The following is a 21,960-nucleotide window of genomic DNA, read 5'->3' on the forward strand; positions in this document are numbered from 1 at the left end:
ATGCCCAGGCTTAGGAGGCCGGTCTCCTCTAGGGATGAAGCCTTGCGCTTCAAGTGACGGAGATGGAGCTGGCTTAGCCGGTCTCGGGTCAGGAATGTACGTGATTTCCGAGCGGCACGTGATTTCCTACCCTGGTTTGGGCCAGGCCACAGTCTACAGACTGCAGTGATGATCTGCATTTATTGCCATGGAAGATCCGTGACTGACTGCTTATCGTGTCAAGGGCACAGAATTCCTGTTTCGGTTTGAGTCATGCTACTGGGTCGGTGGCTAGGGTGCACATAATTTCCGTCAATGGTTTGTCAGTCCAACAAACCGAGAGCAACAGGTCTAGTGTTTTGATCTGAGGCTATGCGCACAGACTTGCAGGCATATTATGACATGGATAACCTGACTTTGATTCCGTTGGTGTCTGACTTGGCCGATTCTGTCCCATCATCAGTGTATCTCTTCTGACAACCGGAGTTCACTATGACAGACGGTTTCTTGACAGTTCTAACTACGGAATTTGTTTTAGGAGAAGTTCTTATCCTAATACCCTTCAACCTTCGTTGGGGGTTCAGACCCGTGAAGGTCCCGGGGTAGAATAGGCCTTCAGCAACCCATGCTTGCCATAAAAGGCGACTCAGCTTGTCGTAAGAGGCAACTAACGGGATCGGGTGGTCAGACTCGCTGACTTGGTTGACACATGTCATCGGTTCCCAATTGCGCAGATCGATGCTCATGTTGTTGATCACTGGATTGTCTGGTCCAGACTCGATTATTTACAGACCGCCGCCATATAGCTGTAACATTGCTGAGTGCGGCGTAAAACTAAACTCACTCACTCGTTGGGGGTTTAGGGAAAAGACATAGCAGTTGAGTTGGGTTATCCGGCCTGTCAACTTGGATAATTATTTTGCTCACTTACAGGATGTTAAGGGCTTCCGGGAGTAAGCACTTCCGTGCACATAAAATGATTTCAACAAACGGGAAATGGTTAAGGTTACATCTTAAGAGGTGGCATTGGAGTATTCTTTTTTGTTTCCTGAACGTGTTTTATCAATTTCTAACGGAAGCTATGACCAATCAAGTGAATATATTAGATCGTCTTCCACTGAACCGATTTAGAGACGGCATTTATTTAGGAACTTAAATAGAGGCTTAAAGATCACAAATACTCCAGGGGGTACAAATGCAGAAATCACTAATTGAAATCGTTATAAATGAAACCCCGTCATTAAAACTGCTCAAGTCGATCTCTAATTACCTTAAATCAGGGAGCCTATGTTATAGAGTATCCCTGCTTAAATCGACCTTTTGACAACAGTGCACAATTCTCAGCCGCAAACGAAATTCCAACTAATCAGAACGGTGCGTCTCCATGACGTAATAGTAGGTATAGATATGAGGGTCTATGCAGAATTCATCTACATTGCAGGTAGTAAACTATTTCGTTTACAGGTTTGTACAAACCTGAAATCGCGACAGCTGTTGTGAAAACCGAAAGCTCTATGTTCTCACAATCTACTATCATTTAGTTTTGTCTCCTGCTTTGCCTAGTTTCCGAGTTACAACCCTTGTTTTTATAGACGATTTTGTCAAAATCATTTGGTGTCGCTAGGTTGTAATCCGTGTTAGTTGGTATAAACCTACACGTTATTTGTCATCATTCACTTGATGCTCATTTATAACATGTATAATTAGTGGTAACGCGACTTAGATTCCCTGCCAAAGGTCCCCATTTGGCATGTATTGTGTCTGGATCGATCAAAGGATTAACCGATAACACGGTGATTGATTAATTACTTTTATACGGATTTCAATGAGGATTTGTCAAAAGGTAGTGTTTATGTATGTACATTTACTAATTTATACTGAGTACACTTTGTCGCGTATGTGTCTATGTAAAAACAGCACCCTTCTTTCAAAGGATTAACCGCCAATGCATTGATTGATTGCTCATTATTGGCTAACTAAATTACTAGTACTTTTTTGAGAGAATGACGCACATTATGCATTTAGTTACCAGGTGTGCTATCTTGGGTGACCAATGAACTATACAGCAATGTGAAAAACCTTACACGATACATTTTGTATGTTAGATTGTTGAAAGACACATCACTTGGGAAATCAGCAGATGAATTATATATCACTCGGTTTTTATGGATATTGATGGATACTTTCCTCGAACAAGGTAAGAACCTGACATTGCTCCCATAACTTTAATTGGTTTTAATTTTAATATTTGCATTTTGCTTTTATTAAGGAGTCGTGGCTTTCAACAGAATCGTTGTTTTCGTTGTGAAGTTGTAATGATACAGACGACATACACTAGGGCGTGCGTCGAATTATGATTCATATAGGCAAACTATAAAATGTCTAGATACTATAACAGTTGCAAAATGTGCATATTCTTACCTAAAATTATTCAGATATTTCTCACCAAAGGCAATGTTATATTTCATACATTTTGTTAAAGTATTCACGTTGTAGCAGGCTTGTTATCGGTAACTTGCGTAACTGACAGCTGTCTATGCTACTGGCATCGCCCCATGCCGCTAAAAGCCTGATGGAGTATACACTCCAGTGTTTGTACTGACCGCTCCGACCACAACTTAATGGTCAAATATTCACGCCTGTACACGCTGTCAAATTAGACAGATGTAGATGTGGAGGCTTAACCACGTACATTACTGGTTATTACTCAACTTTTCCGACAACACACGGCCAAAGCAATTAGAATCTCGAAAACTATCTGCCAAAAGTGAGTAATATCTCGGTGCCATAAGTTTTCAAAAGATAGACAAAGCGTTGTCTCCATTTTAGGGAAACTGGTTATACCGTACAAGCAGAGGGTTCAGCTATATAAGCACCAGGGTCTGAAACATACATCAGTCTGACCCTGGGACCCTTCTGTTTGTGTCAAGGTAAGCCATAGTTACTTTATGCTTTGCTGTTTTCATATTTTTGCTTAAAATGCGCCTTACTTGAACAATGAAGTAGTGCTGCACTTTATCAAAGTCATGTTCTAATCTTGTACCTTGGCCGCGTGGTTATTAATGTAATTTGGTATCATTACTACGGTAGTTCTGTATGCCGTCACTTTGTAGTTCTGTATGCCGACACTTTGTAAGATCTGTATGCCGACACTTTGTAAGATCTGTATGCCTTCACTTTGTAAGACTAACATAGTTATAACTTAAACACACAATTCGGCTGTATGACAGATATGGTTTACAAGTTAGGCTTCTATTATTTTTTTAAACTATCGCAATATGTGTCCTGGAAGTTTTTCGTTAACAATGTATATACGTGCGTTCTGTAATTTAGAATATGTGCAGGTTGCACGTTGTGAGAATGTGTTTAAGTCGCCACTCTGGCACTGATTGTAATATTCATATGTGTAGAATTCGTCTTTTCAAATATAATGGAAAATGTTGAATAACATGAAGCGCTAGTTCTACCCATACTTTCCGGCGTCAGTTCACTGTTCAATTTCATCAGGGAGCCTATATATGTTATAGAGTATCCCTGGTTTCATGTACAATTCCTGCCTGACAGACATAGTTATTAGTTCACTTCAGTTGAGATGTTTTACCATCGCATATTGTCGAAACCAAAAACCAAGTCAGCGCAAGTATATGTTTTATATTGTGACTAGTTGCTTTCGTAGATATTGTAATTTTAGGTAACTAAGTTAACGTTGTGACTGCATATATGTTCAGAAGAAATAATAATTGAACGTTAAGTTATTCTGACTAAATGCGTACAGCATTAGCAAAGCCTAAGTGAATATATATTTTCCATTTGATATACGCTATTGTCCCTCACTATCGTGACTTGTTAATTCGGAAAATCTCCGGTAAATAGCAATCATTTGGAAGCTACGAAATTTAGTCTCTGTGTATTGTAGATCAGTTCGTAAAGAACCAGGGTTTTTCAGATTTCCAAACTTACAGATATATTCTTCATAACTTTCTATATTTATCCTGCTAACAGTTTAGTCGTATAATATTTTAGTGAGTTGTTTACTTTGTCAGTTTAAAGCACTTCAGTGGATTTAATGAATAAAGGCTAACGCTGTAGAATCTGTGCAGCAACGCAACGGTCACGGTTCATTAGCATGCCGCAACACTGGTCTGCACAGCTACTACGCGGATAGATTGTTTACTTGTGACGTAACGTACCGTAGTCAGTCTCAGTGTGCTCTAATTATCAGTCACCTAGGCCTTCATTTATATAGCTGTGTGTCAGTCAATATTCTGAACTGGTCCAGAGATATTTATTTGTCAAATATATCACGGCTCATCTATAATTATTATGTTAAATTTACCGTACAGCGGATTATAACAGTACACGTTCAACACTGTACGGGCGTACCGTATTTAAGGTAAAGGACGCCTCTATATTGAAAAAAATGGTCGCTGTTCAAGAATGGCACAATGTTTATGAGTAAAATGTACATGATAAATGATTGCAGATTATGTTATGTCAGATATTGTTAGTACAGACATGCAGTTGTTAATTATAACTTTAAATTTGTTTGTATTACACCGTCGTAACGGTAATGAACATTGTATTGAGTTTAACTTAAATTGATAATGATTTATTATATAAAGTAAGGTTTAGATGTTATTCTACTCTTCTCAAGTGCATCGGTGACATTTGATATCATTGTGGTTGAATGATTTTGTATGACATTGAATCCATGTATTGAATAAAGAGTCTGACCCTGGAACCCTTCTGTTTGTGTCAAGGTGTGGAGATCCCCCCCCCCCCCCCCCCCCCCCCCCCGGCTAATTTCCCAATTCTAGGTACGAAGTAGCTTGGTGACAAACCAAGACCCGACTTCAATATTACATTCCAGATCGCTTCTTTTTGATAAGTTTCAAAATTGCATACAAGTATGATTATAAAGTACATTCTGGATTATGAGACCAACTATAAAGACGTATATTGACAAGTGTCTACATACTGGTGCGTGAACGTTTACAAACCAAGTAAATTTAGCAAGTGTAGAAATTAATCGCGCAGTATTTTGACTTCGACCCCAACCTCGCTGATGTTACGTTACAAGTTGTGTCATGCAAGATCTTTTTGGTCATGATTCAAATACAGATTTAACTACTAGTAGAAAGTAGTTTTGATTTTCTAACTTGATGAAAACAAACCATAATGACATTAATTCAAGTTTGTTTTCACCGACTTACAAAATCAAAATTACTTTCTATCGTCATTAAAATATGTATATGTATTTTATTGATGGACACTAGGATTTTGCATAACATAACATAACAATTTCATAACAATTTCAAAAATGTCGGCGCCCTCTCTGAAGATAAATGCTATTTAAGTTTCTTTTCACCGACTTTACAAAGTCAAAATTACTTTTCGCTTGTAGTAAAATATGTATTTTATTGATGAACATTAGGATTTTACATGACATTGCTCATAACATAACAATTTCACTCTTGGTATCGAGGCGGGGGTCGATTTTTAATATCCATGATTCATTTCAAAGGCCTTTCCATGGGGTTTGAGTCAATGCATAACATGCACATCTGTAATGCTGTGCATAGCTGCAAACGTCTGCATATAGTGCCGCTTTCCTGTCCCACGTGACTTCCGCCGCCGACTTATGTCGACCCCGCCAATACCTCCTTATAATTTCTCTTTCCTTTAGGGGATCCTTAACGTCTATAGTGCATATGAAGGCCGATTGAAATAGGCTTCAAGACGATGTATAACATGCCCACGTGCACTGGCATGTCAAGCTGCATACGTCTATATATCATGCCGCATGTCCTGTGCGTCGCCAAAACCATCAGCGCATGATTCGTTGGTTAATAATGTCTACATACCTGATGCGACTTTTAATATCTTATATTCATTAGAAAGTGCATTTCAATTTACTTCTGGTAGTGTATGGCATGTGTATGTGCGACGTTGAGCAAAGGGGCTAGGCATGTCTGTATGTAATGCCGCATGTTAGGTCCGTCGCAACGGCGCCGGTAGCGGAAGTAGACTTTCGTTCTAATTTCGTTATTCCTCTTTCGATTTTCAGTATCTATGATTCATTTGAAAGGTCTTTCCATGGGGTTTGTGGTGATTCATAACATGCACATCTGCAATGCTGTGCATAGCTGGAAACGTCTGCATATAGTGCCGCTTTTCTATCCCACTTGACTTCAGCCGCCGACTTATGTCGACCTGCCAATACCTCCTTATAATTTCTCTTTCCTTTAGGGGATCCTCAATGTCTATAGTGCATATGAAAGCCCATTGAAATAGGCTTCAAGACGATGTATAACATGCCCATGTGCACTGGCATGTCAAGCTGCATACTGTGATGGCCATCACGAAGTTTGAGAAAAAATTTTTTTTTCAAGTTAAATTGCAAAATTCATAAGATACAAAAGCTTGTAAATGATTAGTCAGTACGAGATATCTTTTTATGTATTTCCCTTTTGTAATTTTTATAGTTAATGGCAGTGCAGAAATTATTACCATAATTATCATGTAATTAGTTTTGCGAGTCTATACTAATAATATTGGCAACCTCGTTTTCACGTAATTCAGTGTTTTGAAATCTCATTCTGGTAAGAAATCTGTCAAAGATCGTAGCATGTTGTTTCAAGCATTATAATGTATTGCCATTCGTAAAATATCATAAGCTATTGCCATCACATTACGCTATTGGTTTAGAACACAGTTGTACTTTGTTAGAGTCAATGTCAACAACGTCGCCTGTCAAAACGATCTTGTTTACATTTTCAAGCACTTTTGAATTGACCGCACTTTTTTTTTATATTTCCTTGTTCTAAGCATCCAGTTTCGAAAACTGACTATCAGATATGGATTAATCTTACCTTGTCCTTCGACAAACTGTTACATAATCCCTGTGACACTTGTTAATTAACCATTCTTTGGTGAATTTGTGATCTGGGCCGAGCTACGTGTTTCCGTGACGCCCGCCATTTTAACTTTGTGACAGCCAGCCTATGTCGCAATGGGGTTACCGCTACTTTTGACTCAGATTGTGAATTACGAACAGATGAACCCAGAATTGTATTTGATGATATGTCAGGTCATGTTGCAAAGCCGATGTTAATTCTGACAACGGGAACTATGTGATTCCCACTCTTGTATTCATACGCGATGTTCAGCATTATTATTTATGAACATGTTTTCTATAAATACGACTTCCAGTGCTACTGTCAAATTGTATGAGCGACTGAGTCATGTTGTTAAACATCGTATGTGTCAGATAAGCCCCAATTGCCTCCTGACATCTGTAATCTTCCTCTTTGAATTGTCCATCATAGTTCCCAGTCGACGTCGCTCGCTGTTATTGCGTCCCCCCGAGCAGGCAGCAAGGACGCAGCAGGACGTAGAGAGACGCAGTTGTTGATCTCATGATATTGGAGGGCATTTAATGAATTAATTACGTGTAATTAATTGGTGGGTAAAAATAGTCATTTTCGTATCAGATTACCTTCTGAGGTAATGCGTCTTCCCTTTTATTTCAGTGGTTTCATGTTGTGAAAGTAGATCCCTCAAAAGAATAAGGACGTAACGGGACGTAATATCTCGTGATTTGATTGGTGTACAACTGACATGCGACCATTTTCTCGCACCTATAAATATGATGCGATCCAGTTTAGGTCATTCTGACTTTGGCAGTCGGAAGGTCAGTCTCAAACTAAGGGCAGATAATTCAGCCCGAAAGTTCCCCTTGTCCTTACAATTATAATAGCTGATGCTATAAATAGACTGCACTTTTCGAACACAGACACAAATTATTATCTTAATAACCATCGAGTTATTCAGATTACCAAGTAATAAAGCCATCACTATATCTACATAACAGTGACTACCACTGAAGCCATAGGTCAGACTTTTATTGCCCTAACACTGGTCCATGCACATAAACCTTAAGCTTGAGAGGGATCTACTTAGTGAAAAAGAGCGTTGTGCTGAAAAATATTTATATCCATGAATAAACAGCTATTTATTCATTGAAAAGAAGTGTTTGACTTTCCTGAAAACAAGACTGACCAAGTTTATTGAAAGGTTGAGTCCCGGCCGCCACAATACGTCTACGTATCATGCCGCATGTCCTGTGCGTCGCCAACACCATCAGCACATGATTCGTTGGTTAATAATGTCTACACCCCTGATGCGACTCTAAATATCTTATATTCATTAGAAAGAGCATTTCAGTTCGCTTCTGGCTGTGTATGGCATGTGCATGTGCGACGTTGAGCAAAGGTGCTAAGTATGTCCGTATGTAATGCCGCATGTTAGTTCCGTCGCAACGGCGCCGGTAGCGGAAGTAGACTTTCGTTCTAATTCCATTATCCCTCTTTGGATTTTTAATATCTATAATTTATTTGAAAGGTCTTTCCATGGGGGTTGTGGCGATCCATAACATGCACATCTGCAATGCTGTGCATAGCTGGAAACGTCTGCATATAGTGCCGCTTTTCTATCCAGTTTGATTTCAGCCACCGACTTATGTCGACCCCGCCAATACCTCCTTATAATTTCTCTTTCCTTTAGGGGATCTTTAACGTCTATAGTGCATATGAAGGCCGATTGAAATGGGCTTCAAGACGATGTATAACATGCCCATGTGCACTGGCATGTCAAGCTGCATACGTCTACGTATCATGCCGCATGTCCTGTGCGTCGCCAACACCATCAGCACATGATTCGTTGGTTAATAATGTCTACACCCCTGATGCGACTTTTAATATCTTATACTCATTAGAAAGAGCATTTCAATTCGCTTCTGGCGGTGTATGGCATGTGCATGTGTCACGTTGAGCAAAGGTGCTAAGTATGTCCGTATGTAATCCCGCATGTTAGTTCCGTCGCAACGGCGCCGGTAGCAGAAGTAGACTTTCGTTCTAATTTCGTTATCCCTGTTCCGATTTTTAATATCTATGATTTATTTGAAAGGTCTTTCCATGGGGTTTCTGGTGATGCATAATATAACATGCACATCTGCAATGTTGTGCATAGCTGTCCGTATGTAAAGACGCATGTTAGTTCCGTCGCAACGGCGCCGGTAGCGGAAGTAGACTTGCGTCGTTATTTTGCAATTGATATTTCTCTTTGGATTTTTAGAATCTATGATTCATTTGAATGGTGTTTCCATGGGTTTTTTCGCGATGCATAATATGCATGACTGCAATGTTGTGCACAGCTGTCCGTATGTAATGCCGCATTTTATTTCTGTTTCAACGGATCGGTAATCGGAAGTTAAGTTCGTTGATAATTTTTATGTCGTTTTTGTGATCCTAAATGTCAATAATGCACATGAATGCCCTTTTAATTCTTCTTCTAACGACGTATAACATGTACATATACAATGCTTTTTGGAGGCGCTACACACGTCCGTATATACCACTGCTTTTTGCGTCGGCGGCCTTTCAATGGCGCATTTGCTCATGTATTGTCTTATTGCGTCTTTTTTGCTTCTGACGGCCGCACTCTTGTCTGCAGCATACATTTTTTGGCATCATTAGAAAGCTCTTCTGGCGGCGGCAACAATGGTGTAAACAGATTTCATCTATTCTGAAAATTGTAAAGTATATTGCACAATTTGTTCTAAAAAATAGTCATTTTTTGCTGTACTTTTTAAAAAACTACTATGTAACTTCTATTGTAAAAGTCAGATGTCAAATTAGACTGCTGTCTGGTATTGCCAGAAAGCCCATTTAATGGCGTAGGGATTTGCAAAATTTCGTTGCTCTATCTTTTCAAATAAAGTGTTTCTAAAATTTTTTTTTAAAAGTGTACTACCGTCAGGTGAAAGTTTAACTATCCGACATATTGACGTAGTTTTCTATACAACGGGAACCCGAGGCAGCTTGGCCAATGCTCGGAAAATGCCTATGTTCCCCGGCCACGAACGTAGACGGGACGGGAACGGCGATGCGGAAATTGCGACGCTGCCCTCTACGTCTGCCACGGAGGTTGGAAAGATGTAAGTCGCAAGGTTGTGCACAGGGGAATAATTCCGACCTCCACCATGATCAAGCACTTGGTTGACGTGGTGGTTAGCGTGGGTAATGGCGAGCGACGTTGCTCATACTATTCATCATTCGTTCTACCGAAGACGCTCGATCTACAAGCGGCCAAGGTGTAGCAGAACTGAAACCTATCGTGTCTGGACAGGGGACTCAATGGCGAGTTTGCGAGAAGCAGAACGAAATCCTGGTGTTGCATAGGAGGCGAGAAGACGATCCTGAGAGGAGAGGTGATGATGGTGAAAGGGTAGTTGGTGCAGGCAAACCCGTTTTAGTCTTGATTCGCCTATGAGCAAGTGCATACGCCAGTTATTTTACCTAGTAGCAGGCGATGTCTCAGCCACGAAGCAGGCAAAACGCTGGTGTTGCACACAGGTTGAGGGGGCGACCCCGAGAGGAGAGGCGATGATGGTGAAAGGGTAGCTGGGGCAGAAACCCGTTCGAGTCTTGATTCGCCTGTGAACAAGTGCATGCGCCGGTGATTTTACTTAGTAGTCACGAAGCAGGCAAAACGCTGGTGTTGCACAGAGGTTGAGGGGGCGACCCCGAGAGGAAAGGCGATGATAGTCAAACAGTACCTGGTGCATCTAAAGAAAAGAGCGACATCTTCAAGGCACCACGCGTGGACAGGACTGAGGGATCACAACATAAGCATGTGACGGAGGATTTCCCCCAGAAAATACGAGAGGGCAGGCAAGCACTTTCACCTTGATTTGTGAAGGCAAGGAATGCAGGAAACAACCCGAAGATAAGACAAAATAAGCTTATTGTAAATGGTCAAGTGTTTGTGAATGATAGGAATTCTCAAAACATCGACAAAGAGAAAGGATCGCACAAAGAACCACCATACCCAAGCACTAACACAACCACGTGGGCCAGTTTGTTTGGACCCGGAAATGAAATTGACACCGAAGGTGAAGGACGGACCCAGTCAGAAGGTAAACAAACCGACAAATGATGCGATGGCCATGGCCTTACTTTCAACATTTTGACGTGGAATATCGGTGGTGTACATAAACATGACAATGAATTTGCCCACGTGAAACCTTTGTGTCTTAATTTCGATGTAAGTTTTTGTGAATCATTTGTGAAGGCTCATAACGAGTTTTCCGCCTTTTTGTCCGGTTTTCGAGCGTCAATGCTATGAGAGATAAAATGAAAAAGCTAGGCCGCCACAGTGGTAGTGTCACCGTGTTGATAAAGGAGAAACGGCTACAGGATGATCTAATTACAAGACTTTATGATCATTTTCAGAACACTGTTGTTTTACTTTTCTCAACTAAGTGCTTGCATTGGGATACAGATACTCTGCTTATATTTACTTATGCAGTGATTTCCTACTTCACTATCACTTTGGACACGTAATAGAGTCAGTCGCAGATGCCACCGAGCGAATAGACCTTCGCTATCGCAGGGAATAATTCGACCTAGCAGACGGCTGATGTACTCACTGTAATGGCTTCCACGAACTCTCTGCGGTGATCGGCAGTTACATGGTTACATGTACACAAGTCCAGATTCTTACAGTTACGTCCTGCAAACTAGACTGGGACGATGTGGTTCAGAGTCTGGTTGCACCTCCTCCTTGTCCAGCCGTTTATGTACATGTTTGAGGTCACAGTCTTCTTCGTAAACTGGACGATATTTGCTGTCCGCGTTGGAGTCCTCGGACCCTGGACAACACCCAACCCTCCGGCCATTTTGCTCCGGTTCCACGGGCCCGCCTGCTAACTGTCCTTCAGGTGGTCTAAAAGTCCAGAAGCCTCTTAAACTATTAGGTTCCATCCTCATCAGAAAATCCCACACTGCTGTGCAGTGACAATTCTGCCTCAGGAACCCAACCCCTTCAGCAGGTCCTCTTGAGTTAAAGGGGCACTGATGCGGAGCAGTTTCCGTGGACTGGTGTAAACTTTTGTTATTGCTTTTTCTCCCGTGAGCACCCGGATGATATCCCAGAATTCGTGACTGGTTCGTGACCTCTGCTGCGCGTTGCGTAAGCGCAATTGATAGTTTAATTGTAGACACATCAACTTAGGTGAAGTCATTTTTACTTCATAACAAATGTATTATGAAAACAAATGAAACACTTTGAAGGTTAATCATCTGCCAGTGGTAGAAATGGTAAAAAACTATTAGGACGGAAAAAAACCGAAGCCAATGTACGTCTCTATATTTTGTCTCATAACCCTAATTAGTTTATTGTCATATTTGTATGATTCTGAAAATTAATAAAAGAACACACGGTCTACTTATACTTTTAGTAAATTTCTAACATAACAGCAACATTTATACATTGTATAGATTGCCAATGTGGATCCTATTTCACACACATACGCGATCTAGGGTGTGTTTTCTGTCATACAGATTCTGCTGAATGCTACAACAAATAAATTAAAACAAAATGCAAATAATGAATGTAAAACAGACTAATTTTATGGCAACAATGTCAGGCTACTACCTTGTTCAGGAATGTATCCATCAATATCCACATAAAAGAAATCGTATTCCATTCATCTGCAGCTGGTAAATAATCCTGCTCTGTGTCGCGTGTCTTACAACTGTCTAGTTTGCGAAAAAGTAACACATCGTTTCACATCTTTCGTTGGTGAAAACCAGATAAACCTCTCATTGGTCACCCAAGAGAGCACACATGGCAAACTAATTGTATGATGTCCACTATTCTAAGTAATTTAGTTACCCAATAATGAGCAATCAATCAACGCAAGGGTGGTTAATTCTTTGAAGGGAGGATGTTGTTTTTGCACTCACTCTTTACGACAGGGTGTCGTCATCTACACACACTGCCTTTTGACAAATCCGCTAGAAGATAAAAGTAATTATTCAATCAGTGTGTTATCGGTTAATCCTTTGATCGATGTTTGTTTTTGTAACTCAGCTGATAAACCCTCTTGCATCACTTACATGCACATATTACATAACATACAATACATTTGCCATTACAGACCTTAATTTATAATGTTGAGTATTTACTCCAGACAGGAGAAATGCCAAATGGGAACCTTTGTTGAGTAACCGAAGTGGTGTTACTACTAATTATACCTGTTGTAAATTCATTAATTGACCATCCAGAGAATTATGACAAATAACACGTGTAGGTTTACACCATCAAATGCGAGTTACAGCAAGGAAGATGTAATCTCTGTGTCGCAAGCAGCCTGAAAACACTTATGGGCCGAAACTGTTTTGAGGATACCAACGGAATTTCGTTACATAAGGAAGACACACAGGCATTTGCTGTGTACTTGGGTAACTAGGTGAAATAAGGGGTTTTTTTACGTAAGAAAATTTTCCAGTTTCTCTACCAAAGGCAAAGTCATCATTGTTTGTTTACGAATTTAAATAAATCAACTGTGTGTTTTTATTATCATAAATAATAAACCAGGGTAGCTAACATAGCTACCAAAATTTACGTATGATATTTGCTATCACAGCTGAACCAACACTCAAAACTACCTATATATATATATGTAAAGCATTGCAATCTTCCGTACTGAAACAAATGGCTTGCTACGTGCCTGTAGACATCATATTTTCATGTAACATGATTAAATATCGAGGTTAAAAACACAGAAATAGGATCAAATTGGACCAGTAACTATACCATCCAAGCATCCGAAAAGAATTACACTGCTGGGATATTTGGTTACGATCAGACAAGGAATACCATGGATATTTTTAAACAAATGGCATATGATGGGCATCCGGCCTCCTGACTGTTTAGGTGAAGAAATTCTGCTAATATGGACAGGAGCCCAGTTCCTTTGTCCGTCACGGTCGAAGGAGCGGGCACTGACCAATTTGCGGTTTGGTTTCGAAATTCGACCGTTGGCGAGAAACATTATTCGCTCCGCATCAGTGCCCCTTTAAGCCGTACCCATGCCGGTCCATGGTTAACGAGAAACAGTCAAATGGGACCACAAGTTTTCGCTCAACTGTGACTGTGTGACATTGTCAGTATTCCCTAGGGTTGTCGGTGTCCAAGGTATACAAATCTGTCTTGATAGACAGGCCAACCACCGCTGCTGTCCGCGATGACTGTTTCCTTTCTGGGAAACCCTGGCCCTGTTTCGCAATCTTCAGCTGTGTGATTTGCCGGGGCCTTGTCGGGTATGACAATATCCAAGTCCTTTGCAACAGAGTTTCTTAGGCCTAAGTCAGGCTGTGTGATAGCGTCATTATGCTCCACTTGGACCTCCAGTGCCAGTTCCGGTTTACTCTGGGAGAATAATTTCGGTAGATGCCTCAGCATCTGCGTTCCCAGATCTCTCTCCTCCATTGATGCAATGAGAGAAGCACCGCAGGGGATGCCAATGGTGCTTTCCGCCCATCTTGGACCACGATCTACCATTTTTGCCTCTAACACCTCCCCACCATGTTGCTCCTCGGGTCCCTTCACACCATGGACAGCTGCACTGACCATGTCCACCAAGCAAGATTGTTGTCCCTGGGGTAACGTCTTCGGTATCCCTTCATGTGGTCCAATCGCTGGACAGGATTCCCTTTGGTGTTGGTATGGCTCTCTACTGATATGGTCAGACACCCCGGCAGTTGTGTCTGGTGCCAATACCGTTGCCAGTGCAACTGTTACTTTGCACACCTTAGATTGCCTGACCTGTAGTGCCATAGGAATCCCACAACCATCGACGCTCATTGTTTCCTGTTTTCCATTCATGTTTGCACCAGGCTCGACTACATGCTCCTGACCCAAAATAGGCTCGTCTTTCATTGGCGGCACCAGCCCCCTTTCCGGCATGTCACCCCGCCAGTTTGATTTGGAAGGCATGTCATGCCTGTGGCATCCAGTGAACGAGGCTGCAGACCCCCTTCCGCTATCCTCTTTAAGTCCTTTGTCCCTACTGGAGCATGACCCCCACAACTCCAATCGCCTTGTCAATTGCCTCCATCGTGTCTGCATCAGCAGTCCTTCCTGCTGCACTGTCCTTCCGGTCTACAGCAGACTTGGCCGCAGGAGAGTCATCCGCGCCAATACCACGGGGGTCGTCTCTTGGTTTAGACATTATGTCATGTTCCTTGGGAATATTCTTTGTCGTTGCTAACTTTGTTTCCATGACTACTGCAGAGGAGTAAGAGCTAGACGCAGCTTTGGCAAGAACTTCCGGAGCATGATAGGTCTCTTATGCTTTGGCCCATATGGCGTTGGTTGCGGAGGTGGCTTCAGCTGCTGGTGATGATGCCTCTTCGGCAACAAGAGCGACAACCCTTTCATAGAGGCTGGTTCTGAGGACATCCCCAGGACCGCTCCAACCTCCCTCACTTCCTTAAGACCTACAACATCTCTGTCCTCCAAGACTACCGACCCACTGCCTTCCCCATGACCTAGGACTGGCTCCTCCGAAAGGCCCTCACCTCCATCACTCCCATGGGAATAACTTTCAAGTAGCTTCTCCAGTCTTCCTTCCACGAGTCTCAAAAGTCTATACCGATTGTTGATATTCCTCAGTCGATTCCAGATCAAAGGACATTCACTATACTCCTCGCCCAAGCATGTTTGTTGATGAGGACCATGCTTGCTAGGACCATCCCTGCCCTCTTTTTACAGGCACTCCAGCTGTGAGATGTCCTTCAGCCAAACGTCACCATTGCCAGAATCAATAACCAACTGGTGGAAATCCATGGCGGTCACAAGTCGATCCCTTCGCTGCTCCGTGAGTCCCCACAAGCTCCACCACTGCTGTCTGGCCTCCTCAAGGTGTTGTTGAATCTTGTCAGTACAGAAGTTGCCTGCAGCGACAAGACCATCTCCATCTTGTAGAACCAACCTGAGATGCGTGAAATGGGATTTCATCTTGTCCACCATCATGGCATGCTTGTCCAGCAACAGGCTAGTACTGGTACGGTCAAGCCCGACATCCAGGGATGACATTAGTCGTGTCTTCTCCCTGATCCACTCCTCTTCATATTTCATGTTCTTGTAGAGCTGCCGTTGCTCACGATCCTCCTCCACGCGAGTTCGTCTCTCCTCAATCCGTGTTTTCAGTTCACAGTAAGCGGACTCCAAAATACATATCCGTTCTTGGACCATCTTAGGATCACATGGACGATACCCTCCAACTTCTTGGAAGTGATGTTCCACAAAGTGAGAGGTTGAATAATTCACTGTCTCCACCTTTTCTCCCACTACCTGGATATCTGCTTCCAGTGAGTCTTGCTCGCGCAGGAGATCCTCTACATCTGTTGCATGCCAGTCGTCCATCTCATATAACAACCAGGCCTTGGTGCCCCTCACCCAGTCCAGGTTGCATAGCATCTCCTGGAAGGTTTTCTGCATGTTTAGCCTCTGCTCCCACTTCATGCTGAGGGAGCACAAAAGCTCCAGACGGTAGTTCCACAGACTATACTCCTCATACATATTAACGTCACCATAGTCCTCTATTTCTGACAGCATTTCCTGCTTATCCTCCTCATCGATGTGGAAATGAATAATACAGGGGTCAAGGTCGAATCTGGCGGCCTGTTGCACCAGCTCCTCTATTCTCATCACCTACCCCTCACTTTATTTTCAAGAACTCCTGCTGACTGTACAACAGCTGGCCCGACTGCCTTGGACGCTTGCTACTCTTTCCAGCTGGTCCACCAACCATATGCATTTTACTTCTTTGTGCATTGTTCCCGTCTCAGTCTCCATCAGTGAGACCCTCTTGGCCAGATCGGTCACCACCTGTGGATTATTCGGAGTATCCTCCCTCAGACCTGCGAGAGGTTTGTACCTCCCTTGATGGCTCCTCAGGTTCCTCTGTTGTTACCGCCCGCAACACCTGGCGGGGTTTACTGTACTGCACCTGGGAATTGTGCTGGTAGTGCCTCACCGCTTCCATTGCGTCTTCCAGTGAGGTAGGCTTGAAGTTGTAGATTAATGTTCCCTGCATCCCGGTTCTTGCATCCCATGCAGAACCTGGTTATGGTCTCCTGTTCAACGAAGTCCTCTGGAAGTCCTGGAAATGCTTGTGACGAAGTAGCCACCATTCTCTCCGCCCAAGCCTCCAGTGATTCCCCCGACTCCTGTTTCAGTGTTAGGAACCTCAACCTTACCGATAGGGGTGGCTCCACTATGCCAAATCTTTTTTGCAATTTGTCCGTCATTTGTTCATAGGACAAGGAGGGGTCCCTCAGTTGACAAGTGGTGAAAATGGCACATGCCTCTCCTCGCACACAAAAACACAGTTGGTAGAGCTTGTCCTCTTCGGACCATCCTTACCTCTCAGCCAACTTATCGAATTTGAGCTTGAACGGCGCCCAAGCCTCCTTTCCATCATAACTCAGGACGGATGAAGTTATGTGAGATCACCCTTTGTTCCGACGTCCTCGAGGGGTGCCCGGGTACATTTCGTCCTGGTTGTTTTGTACTGCACCTTGACCGGGCTCCTGCCTCCTATTTCACCGGCCCGTTCCTGGTGCCTCTCCCGGGGCTGCATAAAACACTGACTTCTTAGCATTCCGCTCACTTATATCTGCGAGATGGCCTATTTGTCTCTCAGACAGCCCTTCATTTTTCATCTCTGCGGGCATGTTGAAGTTGACCCTTATCTTACCGGAAAACATGAAGATTAGTAAAAACAAGGGTATATTACCAGCTAAACTATGAAATGGCTATTCTATCTTAAGGAGCAAATGGAAAAAGCAAATAAGTAAACAAACCACTTCCCTTAATTCTGAAGAAAGTGTTTGCGAAAGCACTACAAGGAGTGTTAGTATGCAAGAATAAGCAAACATGAAGCCTGCCAGTCCTGCCACATAGGGTGCACAACTAAAATATATTTGTCTTTAAACAGTTTCTGAAACACTGCAATCCACTGAAAACGCACCGCACACCAATGTCTAATGCTATCTGCATCTACGGATGTTCGGAAAGCTTTGGAGACTGAAGTGGCAAGGCAGACTATCTTGCACATGGCCAAAAGACTGTCAATAGGTACTATGCTAAAAAGACTCCTTTACAGGCTGCTAGTGAGTGTTAGAAAGAGCATTTCAATTCGCTTCTGGCGGTGTATGACATGTGCATGTGCGACGTTGAGCAAAGGTGCTAGGTATGTCCGTATGTAATGCTGCATGTTAGTTCCGTTGCAATAGCGCCGTTAGCGTAAGTAGACTTTCGTCCTTATTTATGTTGATGTAAAGTGTAGTATGTGTTGTTCATCATGTGTAGCAGCTCAACTGCCAACAGTACCTGAACAACCATGACCTCCTTCCTACGTCGACTCAAGTGTGCCTTCAAAGCAATCAGACTTTGGAATGAAAGTTGTATCCTTCCAGGTTTCATGATTTGTAGTATATATTTGTGTTAACATATTTGAGGTATCTGTGACATATTTTCAATGCCTACAAACTGGCCCGTAAAAATTGTCTCTAATTCCATCTGTTGTGATCCATATCCCGTGTTTCCATGTTTGCCAATAGTTTGATGTTGTATGGAAGTCGTTTGACGTTATATGGAAATGTAGGCTTGGCATTGTCTTTAAATCCAGTTGTTGTGACCCGTACTCTGTGTTTCCATGTTTGCCAGTAGTTTGATGTTGTATGGAAGTCGTTTGACGTTATATGGAAATGTAGCCTTGCTATTGTCTTTAATTCCAGCTGTTGTGGAGGAGGTAAACCGGCGATTGAAGAAGATGTTGCGACGCCGTCTGGATGCCACCCTATTGGACCACAGCCAGCACATGAGGATGGGACCTGCACTACTAGCGAAGGACGGCGTCTACTTGACATCAAAAGGCAATTCTGGCTTTCGATTCGTAAGTGTATGTGTAGGTATGTTTAAATTCACTCACTCACTCATACCTAGTGATATCAAATCTGAGCTGTTTTGGATCCCACCACATGCACGGGGCATGGGTTTGGGTGGCTTTAAGGGTGGGAAAAATTGACGACAGCATGACGTGAAAACCAAGACACAGGGCTTCAGACCCAACACCCTGGGGTCGATGTACGAAACATGACAAGTACCTACAGTGTGAAAATCGGGCTTAAAAGTGCCATGGCATCGAATCCGCTCAGAAGACTGATCACTTCTGACTATACCACCAGATAGCCCCGGGGGCCAGCTTTACGTCTATGTGCAACATGTGAATAGGATGTGAATATTCAACTTTGGAGTGACGTTTAAAACATGCTTGCCGAGTAAGACTTTTTTCTTGGTAAAATTACGTCTATGACAGATGGTAAAATAGGCGTGGACGCCCAACCAGGTGCCCCATGTCGACCCCGTGATAACCTCAGGTCCTTCATGCACTTGGCTACATTTTCATGTATGATATGTGTGCAGTATGTCTCTTTCTCCAAGTGAAAGACAATTAGTGAGCACAGGTTGCAGAGATCAAACCCTTGTGATATCAAATCTGAGCTGTTTTGGCTCCAGTCACACGCACAGGGCTTAGGTTTTGGAGGCTTTAAGGGTGGGAAAACATGGCAGCAGCCGCATGTGTCACAAATGACGTGAAATGCAAGATAGCCCTGGAAACCAGCTTTACGTCGATGTGCAACATGTGAATGGGCTGTATGTATTCAGCGCCCATGCAGCCGTTAAATGACGGCACCCAACATGTCTCGTCCCCTGATGTAGGCCACAATAAAATTCTATCATGAAGAGCCTACACACTAATCAAACCATGACCTCCAGAATTGATTGGCATATATCATTATTATTATTACTATTATTATGTTTTACAGATTAAGATAGAAATGCAGCAGAGAGGGTTCGGGTGATCCTGGCACAGTCAGGCCCTCGCCCCCCTCTACACACAGCTCAGACAGCGAATGGGACTTCTCCCAGGAAACACTGCCAAGTCCAACCCACCAAGAACTTTTCAGAGAATACGAAGGCTCCCCAACACTGCAGCCTTCTGCATTACCCAGATTGTCAGAAGGGCTGTGCTCCCGGTGGAGGACCCGGGCACTCTATATACAATATAACTTATTATATGTATATAGTTTCTTTTTTTATCAAATGATAACATTTTCTGATAAATATACTGTTACTGCAACAACATAAATGACATTAGTCATGTGTGACTCAAAGTAATTCAGCAAACAAAGTTGTACTGTTGAAAACAAAAATAGCTCATCACCCATTTGTATTTGATGTACATTTTGGCACGATATTATAAAGAAATAAAATTCACAAAATAATATGTAACATCTATCCATATATTTTATGACATACATGTAGTTGTATTAAAGAATTGTGTAAAAATGTCAGTTTTCCACATTACTGAAAGACATTAATTAAAATTTGGTTATTTACACGTTGCTAATGCATTGACAGATCCTGAGTGTCTTTGCCCATGTCTATTTGGGAGAGAAAAATAATTGTCATATCATTAATATCAGTTAACATATAAAAATATATGAAAAGATTTATAGTTGTAACCAGTTATGAAACAAAGTATTGACAAATCTATCATAATTATTCAACAAGAACATTAATTTATTGCATAAAATTATGAGTGTAATTCAACTTGTTCTGAAGTGAGATATATAATTTTTCCAATCATGTTATATGAACGCAATATTTATCAAATCATCTCCGATTTCATGTGAAACTATAACTGAAAATATATTTTAGTTTATAAAACATGTATACTGCAGTTGCTACTACACTACATCGTCACAAAAAGTAAAACATGCATGTTATTTTGAAACACACATGCCACGCCCATATCCGCGCACCTGTTTTTAAGAATGATGTTTGTAAAGGTTTTGTGTCAGACCATGTGAAAAAAAGAATAAGCTGGGATCAACATGCAACATGCACAGTTATATCTTTGCTATCTTTATATTCAGTAAAGTAATGTGCCTAATATGAACAAGAATTCAAATTAAAGATACTGAAAAACTTGCATCTGCAGTGTTGATCGACTACTGTTTCCGGGTCACGGAGCATACAAGGTCAAATTCGTTCGGCTATGTGCGAATTATATAGTCAAAAATACACTAACAAATTTCCATAAGCTCTGATTAATCATTTTAAACAGTTATTTGTGCTAAATTTGGGTTTGTCAGACGAAATATCTCCAACTTCTCTGTTATTATTCAATAGCGAATGAATTTCATCAGGCAATCCCTGTCTGTGACATCACATCCGGTGACCTTTGCACTTATTAGAAAACAAGTTAGATTTCAGAATTTTAATTTTCGTCTGTCTCTCGTCATACAGCTCAGGCTGTATATTGGCCTATTCCAGAGAAGTTTAAAAGCATCATTTTCCAGGACGCCCTTGACATGTTCAGGGTCGTACCATGGGCGGACCTCTGAGTCAAAGCCTCAGGCATGGCGGAGACAATAGTAAAAGCAGTGAGCCATGCCATCATGTCTTTTAAGATATGATGTTTGTGCCAAGGAAGGGCATCCACTGACAAGGTGCTGGACAGTCTCTGTGAATTCATTGCAAAGACGATATTTCATGTTCACATTTTGATTAAGAATCACATTCTGGCGATTGCGAGTGGGAAGTGACTGGTCCTGAGCAGCAAAAAGGCAGCCCTCAGTTTCACATTTGACACTAGCCGACTTCATCCAGACGAAGGAGTCAGTTGGATTGCTGTTCTGTTCCACGCACTGCATGTACACACGATGCAATGGCTTTTCAGAAAGCTTCTCCACAAAGGACCGACTCTGAGCAGACTTGATAAAGGATTTCACCTGGTTTACTCCCGTTGCTGTACCATCCAGCAGTACATCGCCATCAACAAAATCAATTTCAAATTTCAGAGTCTGTCCAACAACCTTGGCACGCTTAAAATAGCTGTGGTATTCCTTGCTTTCATCATGAGGCTTCATGTGCATCACTTGATAAAGGATTTCACCTGGTTTACTCCCATCGCTGTAGTCCAAGCATTCCATACTGTCTTTTTAATAAACTCTAACAGCAATCTGAAAGGCTCTAAGCCAGTGCTGGACTGAGTTT

The 21,960-nt window shown here is 42.1% G+C and overlaps 1 long non-coding RNA gene across 2 annotated transcripts in view; it reads left to right on the forward strand.

Moving 5' to 3' along the window:
• The first annotated feature begins 10,920 nt into the window (after window positions 1-10,920).
• The window catches only part of LOC137278155 (uncharacterized), an 84,334-nt gene continuing 73,294 nt past the window's right edge, over window positions 10,921-21,960 (forward strand). The window contains exons 1-2 of one of the 2 annotated variants that reach the window (XR_010956645.1): window positions 10,921-10,957; window positions 18,633-18,790. This is a non-coding gene — a long non-coding RNA (uncharacterized lncRNA). Of the gene's footprint in view, window positions 11,086-18,632; window positions 18,791-21,960 lie in introns of both variants that reach the window. The other variant, XR_010956646.1, reaches the window with a different exon arrangement.

The sequence above is a fragment of the Haliotis asinina genome, chromosome 3 (genome assembly GCF_037392515.1).
Source record: "Haliotis asinina isolate JCU_RB_2024 chromosome 3, JCU_Hal_asi_v2, whole genome shotgun sequence".
Lineage (NCBI taxonomy): Eukaryota > Metazoa > Mollusca > Gastropoda > Lepetellida > Haliotidae > Haliotis > Haliotis asinina.